We start from the raw sequence: 12994 nt of genomic DNA, 5'->3' as shown, positions 1-12994 counted from the left end.
GAGCCCACAGGATTAAATGTAAGACTTTTCCATTTCTGTCATACTGAGCACACCACTCACCATAACCCATGGGGTTTAGAGGCAGAAAGCAGACATCAATTAGACACATTTCTTTTAACATTTTGTAACAAATTAATCACAAGAAAATAATTGATATATCTCAACACTGACGAAAGACATAGTATGCTGTCGTCTTCTGTCATGACTTTTAATAGACAGAAACAAACACTCAATGATCACTGAGGTTCACAAAATAATTGCCATGAGTCAAAGGTGCTTGTCCAAATCAATTAGAGTAGTCTGTCGCTATGGTTGCATCCCAAAAATCTTTTTACTCTGCACCCTTCCTCCCTATTTTAGTTTATTGCGATTGTAGGTCGCATTTACTATGAAAACCTGCATCTCCCGTTAGTCACACCTCCATATATGGTCACGCCTTGTGACGTTACAACTTCCCCTTCCCCTTGTTTATGAACGCTTGTGACGTGACGTCATCCTTTACATACTCACTTTTGTCAGCCTTTGTCCTATTGCACTGAAAACTGTCTGTCACTGAGTTGATAAACCAAACAATAACACTTCATCTTGGCAGTGCACTCAGGCAGTTTGTCACAAAAACATTCATCACAATGGTGTCAGAGTGGATTATAGATTATATGTAAATGAAGCACAAATCAACATGTCACTCTGACATCCTGTGTCACATCCACACCTCTTTTAATCAAATAGAAAATTCAACAAGGTGTTTATGCCCCATCATTCCTGTGGAGAGCTAGAAGACATTTCACACTGCATCCCATTGACATTGCACCACATTGTCACATTGTGGAGTTGATAAGTAAACTGCACTTTATGCTCTATCCTTGTACAACGCATCTTTGACAACCACAGTTAACGACTTCTTGTGGGAACCACCTTGATCAGACAGGTCCATAATAGTGCTCATGTAACAACCTAACACAGACTGTTCTAAGGACGTTCTGAGGGATGAACATAGACTCTGGCCATTAATCTGCAGCTAACCGCTGTAACTCACTAGTCAATCTGTGGGTCGTAGGTGGAGGCAGAGCAAAATGCTTTTGCGAACTCCTACCCTGGCTCCATTCACCTGGGAACAGACAGGTTCTCAACAGCACAGTCAGGTCATTCCTGTCCTGTTGTCAGATTGCTGAGGACAATACAAGTTGATTCTTAAAGGAGTACATTCAGTAATTGTTTGTCTTTGTTACTAGGTTGGGAGGCGAAGACTATGTCTTGTGTCCAATTGTTTATGAATGTGTGTGTGTGTGTGTGTGTGTGTGTGTGTGTGTGTGTGTGTGTGTGTGTGTGTGTGTGTGTGTGTGTGTGACTGTGTGTCTGTGCAGTGTGCACAGTTAATCTCAGACTCAGACACTGTTGGATCGATGGGTGCCGTCAATCTTTGCATGCACACTCCCAGTAGGCCAAAAAATGACCCATAAAATTAGATAATGGCAGTCCGGCTTCTCATCATGCACCCGGCTGTAACGCAACATGCATTGCATGATGTGTGTCACATGATCGGGCGTAGACAATCAGAAGAAATAATTTGCGGCGCAATGCTAGGGGGTAACATTGGTGAAAATAAAGTCAATAAAAAATATGCAAGCATATTGAAGGTGGTGAAAGAAGCTGACGTTGATGCACAGCACAGATCAATGTTGCGCGAGGGCGTGCAGCCGCACGGAGCGCCGTCGCGTTTGGAGATAGAACTGGGAGCAGATATGGGCCTCATGGTGGCACTATACGGTACCAGGCCACTTTGCATTTTGGCCTATAACTCATGAACCTTAGGTCGTACACTAAACTAAAGTTCCCCTGGATGCTGGAGACTGGGTTGATAGGTCACATCCATTTCTGCCTAACTATTTAATGGATTTAGCATCAAAACACACTTATTGAACACAGTTACAGCTCAAACACTGTTCAGGGATCTGCCATGAGACTACTGAAAACATTTGAAGGAAAACAACTTTTTACTAATATTCCAAAAGAAAAGTGAGCAGCCTGCAGTGAGCACAATTAAGCCGGATTTATACTTTGTGTATTATGGCAATGCTCACCGAAAATAGTTGCAAGGTCACAACATGTTGTGGAAGCAAAGCATTGAAATCTACTATCTGTGCTTGATCCCAGCAACAGACGGGATCAACTCTCTGTCCTACAAGGTGGTGAGGACAACGAGAGAAGCGCTGGACAGAAGATGTTCTGACATCTGCATATATACTCCATGGGCATAAAAGGGACACAGCCATACAGTAATAATTGGGTGTAGGGGCATGCATTTCCAACTTGTATTGTTCCAAGTAGGCCAGCGCGGCCAAAGGGCACCGCTCTATCCCCATAGTCGTGTCTTCCATTCATTGAAAAACCTTTCTGTTAATTCCATTTCAATAGAAAGGAATGCTGAGCATTTTGTGAGTCAAAACATCCTTTAAGACATTGAACGATTTCACACATGCAGTTCATCATGCTTTAAATTCCAATTAAAGCAAAAACATAATCCCAGACAAAGAAAAGCAAAACAAAACAAGGCACTGATCTCTGCCAGAGGTACAATTAAAATGGCTAAAATTAGCATATTTAAGGTCAAACAGTCAAACAGAGTTGCATAAGGCTGCACTCAATTAATCATAATTAGTCTAAATTAACAGAGGTATGGTTAAAAATACACAGAACAAAAAAAAGTGTATCATTAGCAACAGGGAAAAGATACAATAAATACACATATGGGCAAGAGCCGCAAGACACCATAATGCAGGTTACATTTAAGGTTTTAATCACCCTTATTAACGTCATCAAGAAACAGGAAAGGTCAATGATATATTTTGGCTTAAAATAAATTAACTAAATGTCATAGTGGTGATATTAAAACATATTTGAATAGTGTATTAAAACAATTCAATAGTGCCCCATACATGTTTTAAATTAAACAACTCCTCATTTGGCTGGGGGGTCCCCTCTCCCCTGGTAACCCATAAGGATTCCTGAACCTCCCAGAAACTACTCTGTAAAGTTCATGATTAGGCCATCATCCAGCCATAGGAGTGGGCAAGCAAAATCTTTAATAGATGTGCACCCCACATGCATGCCATCCAGCCTGATCCAGGATGTTTCCATTGACTGCAGGCCAGGGTCCAATACGGTCAGCACTTTAACCACGCCCTACAGCATTTAATTCCAGTGTCTGAAATGGAACCTGCATTTGTACACTCTCAGTGGTCCATTCTGTCCCCTAAGTTGACATTGAGAAACAGTGTTTTATCTTCATTGTACAATTGTATTAAGATGATAATCTTTAACCATTCTCACCTGCATACTCAGTAAAGGAATGCCAAGTTGAAAGTGATTAATGAGTTCACCGTTATATACTCTCAATGGACCTCTTGTCTACCTCTTGTATCACAATAATAATTAGTGCTGGAAAAACAACCTCCTGAGTTCAGCTTCTGTACGTGGCCTACATCACATGACTGCTCAAACCACAGAGCCACTTGACAGGAGGAGTTGGTGCTCTGCTAGGAAAAGAAAATGTAGGCTGCCATGTTATATTACTCAATAATATTAGCTGGTTCTTCCGCAGCTAAGTTTAGTTGCCGGTTTCCTGGGTGTTTTCGGTCAATGTTAAAGATGGAGTGCCACGATTAGTGCGATAGTGCGATATCGCATACTGTTTATTTCATTGGCCCGTTTGACTGTCAAGGGTTCATCCTCCAGGAAGAAACCCTAAATACAAATTTAATACACGACTCCAGGGTGTCTAATTAAGTACTGTCACGGTCACCTCATAGACACATGACAAACTGGAAAAATACAAAAATTATGGCACTTTAAACTCTTACGTCAGCTGCTGAATGGAGTCATGGGCTCATGGCCCAACTTAAAAATATAAAGCCAATACCTTTTTCTATAATCTGAAATACAGAATACAAATACACCCAGACGGAAGTTAGATTATATGCACTGTGAACTTGACCTTTGACAAAGTTGAGAGAAAACATGCCCCCTCTTCACCACCAACTCATCTGCAAAGTTCAAACCAAGTGTTTTAAAGTTCTAACTGGAGCCACAAACCACCAAGAAACAAGGATCTTGGGATCAATTATCCACTTTAAATAGTGATGTTTCACATGATGATTGCCATGGTTCTACAAAGTAAACAAAGACAAAGAAACAAACAAGTTATATCTTTCCAGATAAACATCAAATAACTATATGGCCTTTAAATCAGTGGTTCTCAAACTTTTACATGAATGTTACCCTAAATGAATGTGTATTTGCCCATGCATGGACCACCATCTGAAGAAATGTCAAAGATTTCCAAACAAGGTCAATTGTTTTTTAAAGTATAGCTGAATGTATATACAGTAGGGCTCTGGGGTCATCACTTTGAGAACCCCCGCATTGGACCGTGGAACACCATAACTCTGCACAAATGGTAGTATTTATGCACTCTCAGTATTTTGTAATTTCCTAATATTAAATAATTCCAACATTCAAATTATTTTATTCTTAAACATAATGGAAGGAAACACTTCCAAAACACTGAAACTTACCTTAAACCAAGTTCACAGACATGGCAAACACACAGGCCTGCTGTGCATGTGACAGACAAAGACAAATTCAGAAGTAGGAGAGAGTTATCCCTGGACCATTCTCCTTGTGGAGCGGAGGTGAAGTGAACCAGTTTGTAACAGCTTATCTGTGGTAATTTGTTTGTGCAGCAAATACGTTCATTTAGTTTCTTCAGTGATTTCAGGGAGTGGGAAGAATCTGGAAACAGGCCGTATGTATTCTCGACCTTGAATAATGACTTTAGCACTACAGACCTTTCCATCGTTACCAGGGAAAGTTTTTAAGACAGGCAAACCGATAGCCCCAGCAATTACAATTTAATTTATGCAATTTGTTTTTGCTGTTTTTTCCTATGTCTGTATGCTCTTGATATTGTACTGTAGGGTATAGGCTACTTTGTAAATAAAACAAATGCTTTATATATTTTTATATTTTTGTTCCAGAGCCGGTGTAAGATGCATTTGGATTTGTGGTATGGTATTCCTGTAGCTTGTTCCAAACGTGCTGTTTGCAACAATATCCAAAGAAAGCCAAAGAAATCCCACCAATTCTAGCTCTATTTAGAATAATAATCGTGTGAATCTATGCCAATGATTCTTAACCTTTTTAATTTCAAGGACCGCCAGTCTGATACGATTGCTATCTCTGGGACCCAATGCAGTAGTGCACTGCAAAATCATCTGAGAGGGTATAAATGCACAGACCAAAATGCTAACAATCAATCCTTTAGCCCTGGAATCCCCTCAAAGACCCCTGGACCCCAAGTTGAGCACAAGTAATCCATCCTCTTAACCATTATAATGCTTATTAGAAAATAATTGCATTATGATCTATGAAAGCTATACCACATATGTGATAATTACTTATGAATTCTGATTTGTGAAGCAGTTCTAGCTTATTTCCAGCAAAGGGATCACGCGAGCTGTGATGCCATATCAGTGTGTATACGACACAAAGGAACACAACGTTAGGGGAGTTTGGAGAAACAGATGAACCTAACCATGCCCTTTTAATATATCTCAGTATGCTCAGGGCGGTCCTCAAAAAAAAAGGAAGTAGTGGTCAAATAATAATAATAATAATAATAATGCTTGTTATGCTAATAGTATAATAACTAGTATCTGTATAATAATAATAATAATTAGTATCTGTATAATAATAATAATAAATAATGCTTGTTATCAATGTTATGCTAATAGTATAAGCTAATCTGTTGGCCCTGTATTCAAACTCATCCTTCATTGTGATCTCAAATACACAGTCACACTTGTAAAGTTTTGTGACTGCATGTTGAAAAACTATGACACTGAACCCATTGACAAAATCTGACCAGTGACCACAGACAAACACCCGTACACAGACTCACAAGGTGAAATCAGCACCAGTGGATGGTAATTACAAAATATTGATTACTATGTCTGATATGGTTGTGAATGGTCCTTGCATGAGAATCAGACAAAGAGCTTCCATGTGCCCTGGCTTGGTATTCTGACTTCTGTGCCATTTCTTCCTCAAAATGTTTTAAAATAATGCATGATGTATTGAAGATACATAATTTAATCAATGATTTGATGTTATTTATTTAAATGGTGAGACAAATACAGGAGAGGTTTGATTAAATGGATGTCTATTATTATGGAAACAAATGGCTAAAAATGGTTAAATGATAAAACATATTGGACAACAGTGCTGTATAAGTTAAACGATAAAAAGTAAAACCGTATACACGACCATACCATACACAGTATATGTTGCTTGGGTGTTTGTTGGAGAATGGGTTTGTGCCAGAGAGATTGTGTGTGTTATCAGTGGCAAGAGTGGGCGGACAGAAGCTGGGATCTGCAGATGACAGTTGTGAATAAAGGCTCCTAATGACCATCTGGGAGCAGTCCCCTGTCACTCTCCCCCTCACACTCCCACATATATTGTACTGTCTCTCAGTGTGCCCGTGCCACCACCGCAACCACCACCGTTAACACTTGCACACTCTCTCTACAGTAATGGAAATCCTCACATTGCATTGCAGCTTTCCCATACCTCTCCGCTTGGAGCTGCTGGAGACTTGACAAACATGACGCTGTGGTGGCACCTCAGATAAGTTCTCGTAGTCGTCATATGGATGATAATGTGTGGACTATGTTATGCCACTTGTACAGCAATAAGTATAAATGCCCTGCTGGGTGTGTGGCTCTGAACCGACAGTCTAACAAGATGTGTCCGAGCGGCTTGGCATACATTACCATAACCAGCACCTCATCACTGAGCTGTCAGTCACAACTGGACAGGGGTGGGGTGTTGCATCCCGGAGGCTCAGGACCAATTCCTGGTGCAGCAAGACCTCTCTTCTCCTTTTTATATATATTTTTCTTTTCACGCCTCTGCTTTTCTCCAATTTCCTTTGCTCTTCTCTACTCCCCCACTCTTCCTCCTTCATCCTCTCCACAATACCTTCAGACTGATTAATCTTATCCCACGTTTAAATTAACCAGACCATGCATTATTAACGGGCGAGGACAGTCTCAACACGCATACAGCCTATAAATGGAGTCATAGCCACTGTGGATTTCCCTCAAACCGAAACCTGAAAGCCCAATAATTACCAACCATTTGCATAGATTAGCCAAGGCGAGGTCAATGGTTATCCACTTCATTGGGCTCCTTTGTGGCGCCTCTGAGATTTTGAGGTTTTGTCTGTGGAAGTACAGTAGGTGGCTGTGCTGTAGCTAGATCTCTGGGGCGTTTTATTGAATAAAGTACTGTACATGCAAATCTAGAGCATAGCAGGCAGCAGCAGCAGTGATGTAAAGGTTGTTCAAAGATCATCCACGGCCGACTTCACCTCCATCTGCATCTCTGCTGATGTGGGATCTGAGAAGCCTGTGGCAAAAGTGAGGCAAGCTGATTCAGATATGTTTTAAAGCAAGGTGCTACAGTATATGGCACAGTAATTCAAGCGAGGTGAAGGCAGAGCAGGCGTAGTATTGTTAAGGTGATCTCTTAATGCTCTCACCTCAATTCTCTACTGTGGAGCAGAGTCTGAGAAATTAGCAATAGCAACCTGAACCACAAATGGTAGTCAGACCTATATAATAATTATATTATAATTGTATGTAATTGTATTAAATGATTACATACAGTATGTTACTGTGGATTAAAAAGGAGCTATTAATCCTTGTTATCATAAAAACAACAATAGTCATGGAATGCAAGCACCTTGGGCAAAGGGGTAATAAATTCCAGTGTGACAAATGTACTGTAGGCTATATTTAAAATCCACAAGAGCAGCAGCATCTCTTCTTCCCAAGGGGAACTCTCTTCACTCTCTTCTTCTTCAAAAGAAAGGCCACACTTTCTTCTTCAAAAGAAAGACTTATTTACATGCTGATTGGTTGAGTGACACCACCACCAGAGAGAGCCAGAACCACCTCAGCGTCAGTTGAGCCTCATGTCACTGTTGTAAATCATTAATCTCACCATACCTTAAGAATGGGCAATAGTGAGAAAGAGACAGAAAGTGAGAGAGATAGTTCAAGACTTTGAAGGTGGAATCCAGTCCACTTCAGGTGGTGCATAAACAACATGTGCCTCTGTCAAAATGACTGATGTTGCCATCCAAGCACAGCATCAATCTCGCCTGATGCTTCAGCATGGACTGGTGATGTCTGCCAGTTGGGCTAGCTTCAGCAGGAGTATAGCCAGGAGCTATATCAGCTTGGAACAGAAAAAGAACAACAACCTTCTCACATGAATAAACACTGAGTACAATTTCAACTCCAGGCAAAGGTTTTCCTTAAAGGCATAGTTCAGATTTTTTTACTTAAATTGTATGAAATACTTGCCATTAATATTGTGGTTGCAACTGTATTAATTGATTGCCCGAGTCCCGTGGTGGGAGTTTTGCTCTGGTTTTGGTCAATATTAAGTAGTTCCGGTCATTTTGTGGGGGGCACTGGGGCCGCGCAGTAAAAGTACATTAATTCACAAAACTAACTAATTTGTATTGTATTGATATATTTTAGAAATAGGTCAACAATACAAATGTTTTGTGAATAAATGTAAAGCCCCAATCCCCCGCCGGCGGGGGCAGCGGCTGTCCACCTCATGAACAGCTCTCAGCGGGTAAATGGGGCTGGTCAAGGTCTCAGGTTCCAACCCTCCTGGACCCCCCTGGGGTTTAAGAGGTTTTAATGTGTGGCCCCCTGTGCCCCCCCACAAAATGACCGGAACTACTTAATATTTCACCAAACCCAGAGCAGAACTCCCACCACGGGCCTCGGGCAAACAATTAATACAGTTGCAACCACTATATTAATGGCAAGTATTTCATAAAGCTTAAGTTAAATAAATCTGAACCCCTATCAAGTTTAAATTTCTATTTTTTTTTCTTTTGGCTTTTCTAACACACTGTCCTTTTTGTGTAAATGACTGCTCCTTTCATGCAGCAACAGAAAATTAATCAATATCAAGTAATTCAGTAATTCAGAAAATAACATTGTGTATGTGATTTACAATAATTCTAATCACTCACATTAAAAAATACATTTACAGACAGGCTTGAAAAGACCTTCTCTCAGTGTTATATAAGTAAAGTACAGTATGTTCAGGGACTGGATTATCATAATTATGTCCTTATATAGTTATACAGTAGTATGGAGGGAGAAAACAAAAGCATACACAATAAAATCATCTGCATTCATTTCCGGGTAAACTTTCACACTCATACTGTAAGTTAAATTAAAATGATTTCGCTGTGTAGTGTGAACTAACATTATGTACATACAGTATGCATCTATACTTTTCACATACATCTTACAGCATTCAACCTTAACAGCTTACATAATCAGCTACCATTCTCCTAGGGTCATAATGAAAAAAACTTAAAACACAGATATTTAATCGACCGGATTAAGTATACAAAATTAAACTGCTATTGACAGATCATTTGTTTTTTTTATGTATTCATATATTTTTGTCTTACATTTAAGACATATTTGGATTTAATTCCAGTACTTTGTCTTATACTCGCCCCCATTCTCAGAATGAGGAGAAATCACAAGTGAGCCAAGAATATTTTAGACTCTAGCATGGTTTGGAAAGAGTGTGCTCTGTAGTAATAATAATAATAATAAAGTGGGATTGATGGCCATGGATTATAGAAAAAACACTATTGTGTAGGAGGGGTTAGCGTGCACTTATTGAAATGGTCAATGAAGGGTTGCCAAGTCTTGTAAAAATTGTCTTCACTCTCAATTCAAACTTTATCTTTTCCAATTGCAAATAGTGCACAACATCTTTCATAAGTGTAGTGTGAGTCGCAACCTGTGCTTGCTTCCGAGTCACACATTTTACCATGCTATATTGGAAAGTAGCCAGTTTGACCCCGGGCCTTTTGTCTCCTAGAACTGCTGTCAGTGGATCCGGGTCAAAAGGTTTTTCAACAATATCTGACAGTGATTTAAATATACTTTGACAATACGATGTTAGTTTAGTGCAGTGCCAGAACATATGGGCTAGAGTGGCCGGCGACTGGCCACATCTGTCGCAAGCTGGATTCACATTTGGATACATTCTGTTGAGTTTTTCCTTTGAAAAATGTAATCAGTGTAATATTGTAAATTGCAGAAGACCATGCCTGGCGAATACTGAAGAAGAGTGCACTAATTTTTGGGATGTAGACCATTGCTCGTCAGTGATAGATATTCCTAAATTGTTTTCCCAAATTGTTTTTAAATAATCTAAGGAGGCATTACTGTCTAAACATGAGAGAGAATTATAAATAATAGAAATATCTGAAATGCTGAATTTTTGACAAAGATAGTATATAACTCAACAACTACAGGGCTCCATATATCTGGCGAGCTTGCCAGACGTATGGAAGATCGAGATGACCTGATACACAGCAGGAGGGATTATGTCTGAGGATGAACTTCAGGGCTAGTGTAGGACTGTGATACTGTAATTTGAAGGCTGGACAGACTTCTAAAACCCCAGGTGACTCAGTAGTTTCTGCAGTATCTGCAGTTGAAAATAAATTAGCAGATGTTCTACCCAAGTATGAATAGGCTACTGTAGGAAGACTGGAAGTTACACATTTTATGCAGGCAGCCAGGCACAGATCTAGACTGGCCATTGGGAAGTTCAGCCAATTGAGTTAGATCCCAGGAAAAGGAGAATTTGAGAAACCTTACCAGGGAAGATCTCATTCAGCATTGGATACACTGCTGTGCTATTCTTTACTGTGCCCACTGGTCTGTTAGTGAGTCTGTTTTATCACTTCACCAGGTGAATAAGGAATTACGGTACATTATCGTAAGCAGTTTCATTATTTTTGAGTGGTGCAACCACTCCCTTCCGGAGCTATGTGTGTGGCTGGCTGGCTGGGTCTGAGCACTATGTGTGTGGCTGGCTGGCTGGCTGGGTCTGAGCACGAAAACAGCTTGGTTGTTTTTCACCACCTGTGCGCAACCTAACACACACAAACACACACATATTAACTATACAGTATGATGATTTCGGGTGTGCCAGTACAGTACAGTACAGTACAGTACAGTACAGTACAGTACAGTAGAGGGACCCCCACACGGTAAGTCTGTCATTTCTCTACCGTTTCGGACGCAGGGTGGCTCACTGGAACCAGCCCGGCACCCTGGGTGCGTTCCTGTGGGTCTGGAACTTCCCGGGACCCCGCCGGGACCCCCACACGGAGTTGCACCACTCACTTCACACGGGTGTTTTTTTTTTTTACAATATGTCTTACCGGTTGGCTTTCTTAGTTTCAGAGTCTATTGAGACTTGTTTTCTTTCTTTTGCCTTCAAACTGTGATGCTGGGGGTATATCAGAAATGTTGTCGGGTTAGTTTTATCTTACATTTCTTGACCTCTTTATATTATGTCAGAGGTCTGTCTGTTAACTTTCAAATACAGTTTCAAATACCGTGGCCCCTCGACAGTAGACTCGACCCGCACCACACAAATGGCAACCAAAATGGAGTTACCGAAGACTCCAAAAGGTTAAAAGGCTGTTACCCATACAAAACAAAAGCATTTATTCAGCCCATCCTACTGTACTGTTCCACCTATACTTCATGTTACTCATCTCTTAAGACAGATTACAACGTGTATAGTTGTTGATGTTATCAGGAACAAAGGAGCACTACCGGAAGAGGGGCTGAAGGAGAGTCAACGGGCCAACATCCTGTCTCTACATGGGGAATTCCCCTAGACAACAAAGTCTAATGTCTAAAGACTAAAGTTTAAAGTAATTGACCAATGCGAATATATGTACTATAGTTTATATGTGTATAGACCAGGCATTACAGCACACCTGTGTTCTGTATACGGTATGTTTCAGTTTGCCTGTGTGTTTATGTTCGTCAGTCCAGGTCTATGAGTGGAGGGTGGAATCTCTGCCATGGAAGTATGCATGCAAAGTCTGACGGTGAGAGAGTGCTGTCCGATGTGTCTGTCTATGTGCTGCACATAGACAGACAGACAGACAGGAGACATGGAGATAATAATGCCAGACATATCCTATTCTTGTTAGAGATTACTTACAGTGGGGGATATTTACAGAGATGAGGGCTTTGTGTACAGCCACGGTTCTCAAAGTGGGGACCGCGATGCATAAGCCAGGGGGTCTGCGAAATAATTCACAGATTCCTTTTTGGGGGGGGATGTATTATTATTATATTTTCTATTTTTTTATGCTGTATCATTCCAATTATGTTTATCCAATTGAAAAGTGTGCCGTCAGGTTTTGCACACAAGCAATTTCAAAAGTTGCGAAGATGAGGGGCTACTTGGAAAAATGTTTCCCCAACAAAGGGGTACCTGGCCAAAAAGGTTTGAGAACCCTTGGTGTACAGAATTAGATTCACCATGTTATATAATAATTTGGGGATCCTTGACAAGAATAGGTTTGAGAAACACTGAGGTACCAGACCAGTACATCTCATAGTTTATATACTGTAATCTGTGCAAGGACAGACAGCCTTTTCATACAGGTGAAATAGATGTATACTATATAGTAATTATGTTCAGAGCAGTTGTAGTATCCAAAACGATGTCATGCTTGTGCTTATTCGTCAGCTCTCGTGTCATCTAGGGATAATATGGCAGCTGACCAATCAGTGCAAGCTAACACTGTATCTTCAGGCACAAAAAAGAGCGACCATTCTGGTTCACAGAATGACTGCATAATGGAATGGTCAGCCATGTTTTCAGTTGTCTCCTTCCCCTGCAGGATAACCATTTAGTTAGTTGGGGCAGTTCCTTGTTGACAGTTATCCTGAGCAGTGGCTTAGGAAGTACAGTGGCTGGCTGAGAGTCAGAATGTTCCTGGTTCAGTCCTCTGCCCCTCGTCACTGCGTTAAGTGTCCTTGAGCAAGACACTAAACCCCTG

This window comes from Protomyctophum parallelum, assembly GCF_964188405.1.
Source record: "Protomyctophum parallelum genome assembly, chromosome: 20".
Classification (NCBI taxonomy): Eukaryota; Metazoa; Chordata; class Actinopteri; order Myctophiformes; family Myctophidae; genus Protomyctophum; species Protomyctophum parallelum.
The sequence above is the reverse complement of the archived record's forward strand: the minus strand, read 5'-3'. Positions refer to the sequence as shown.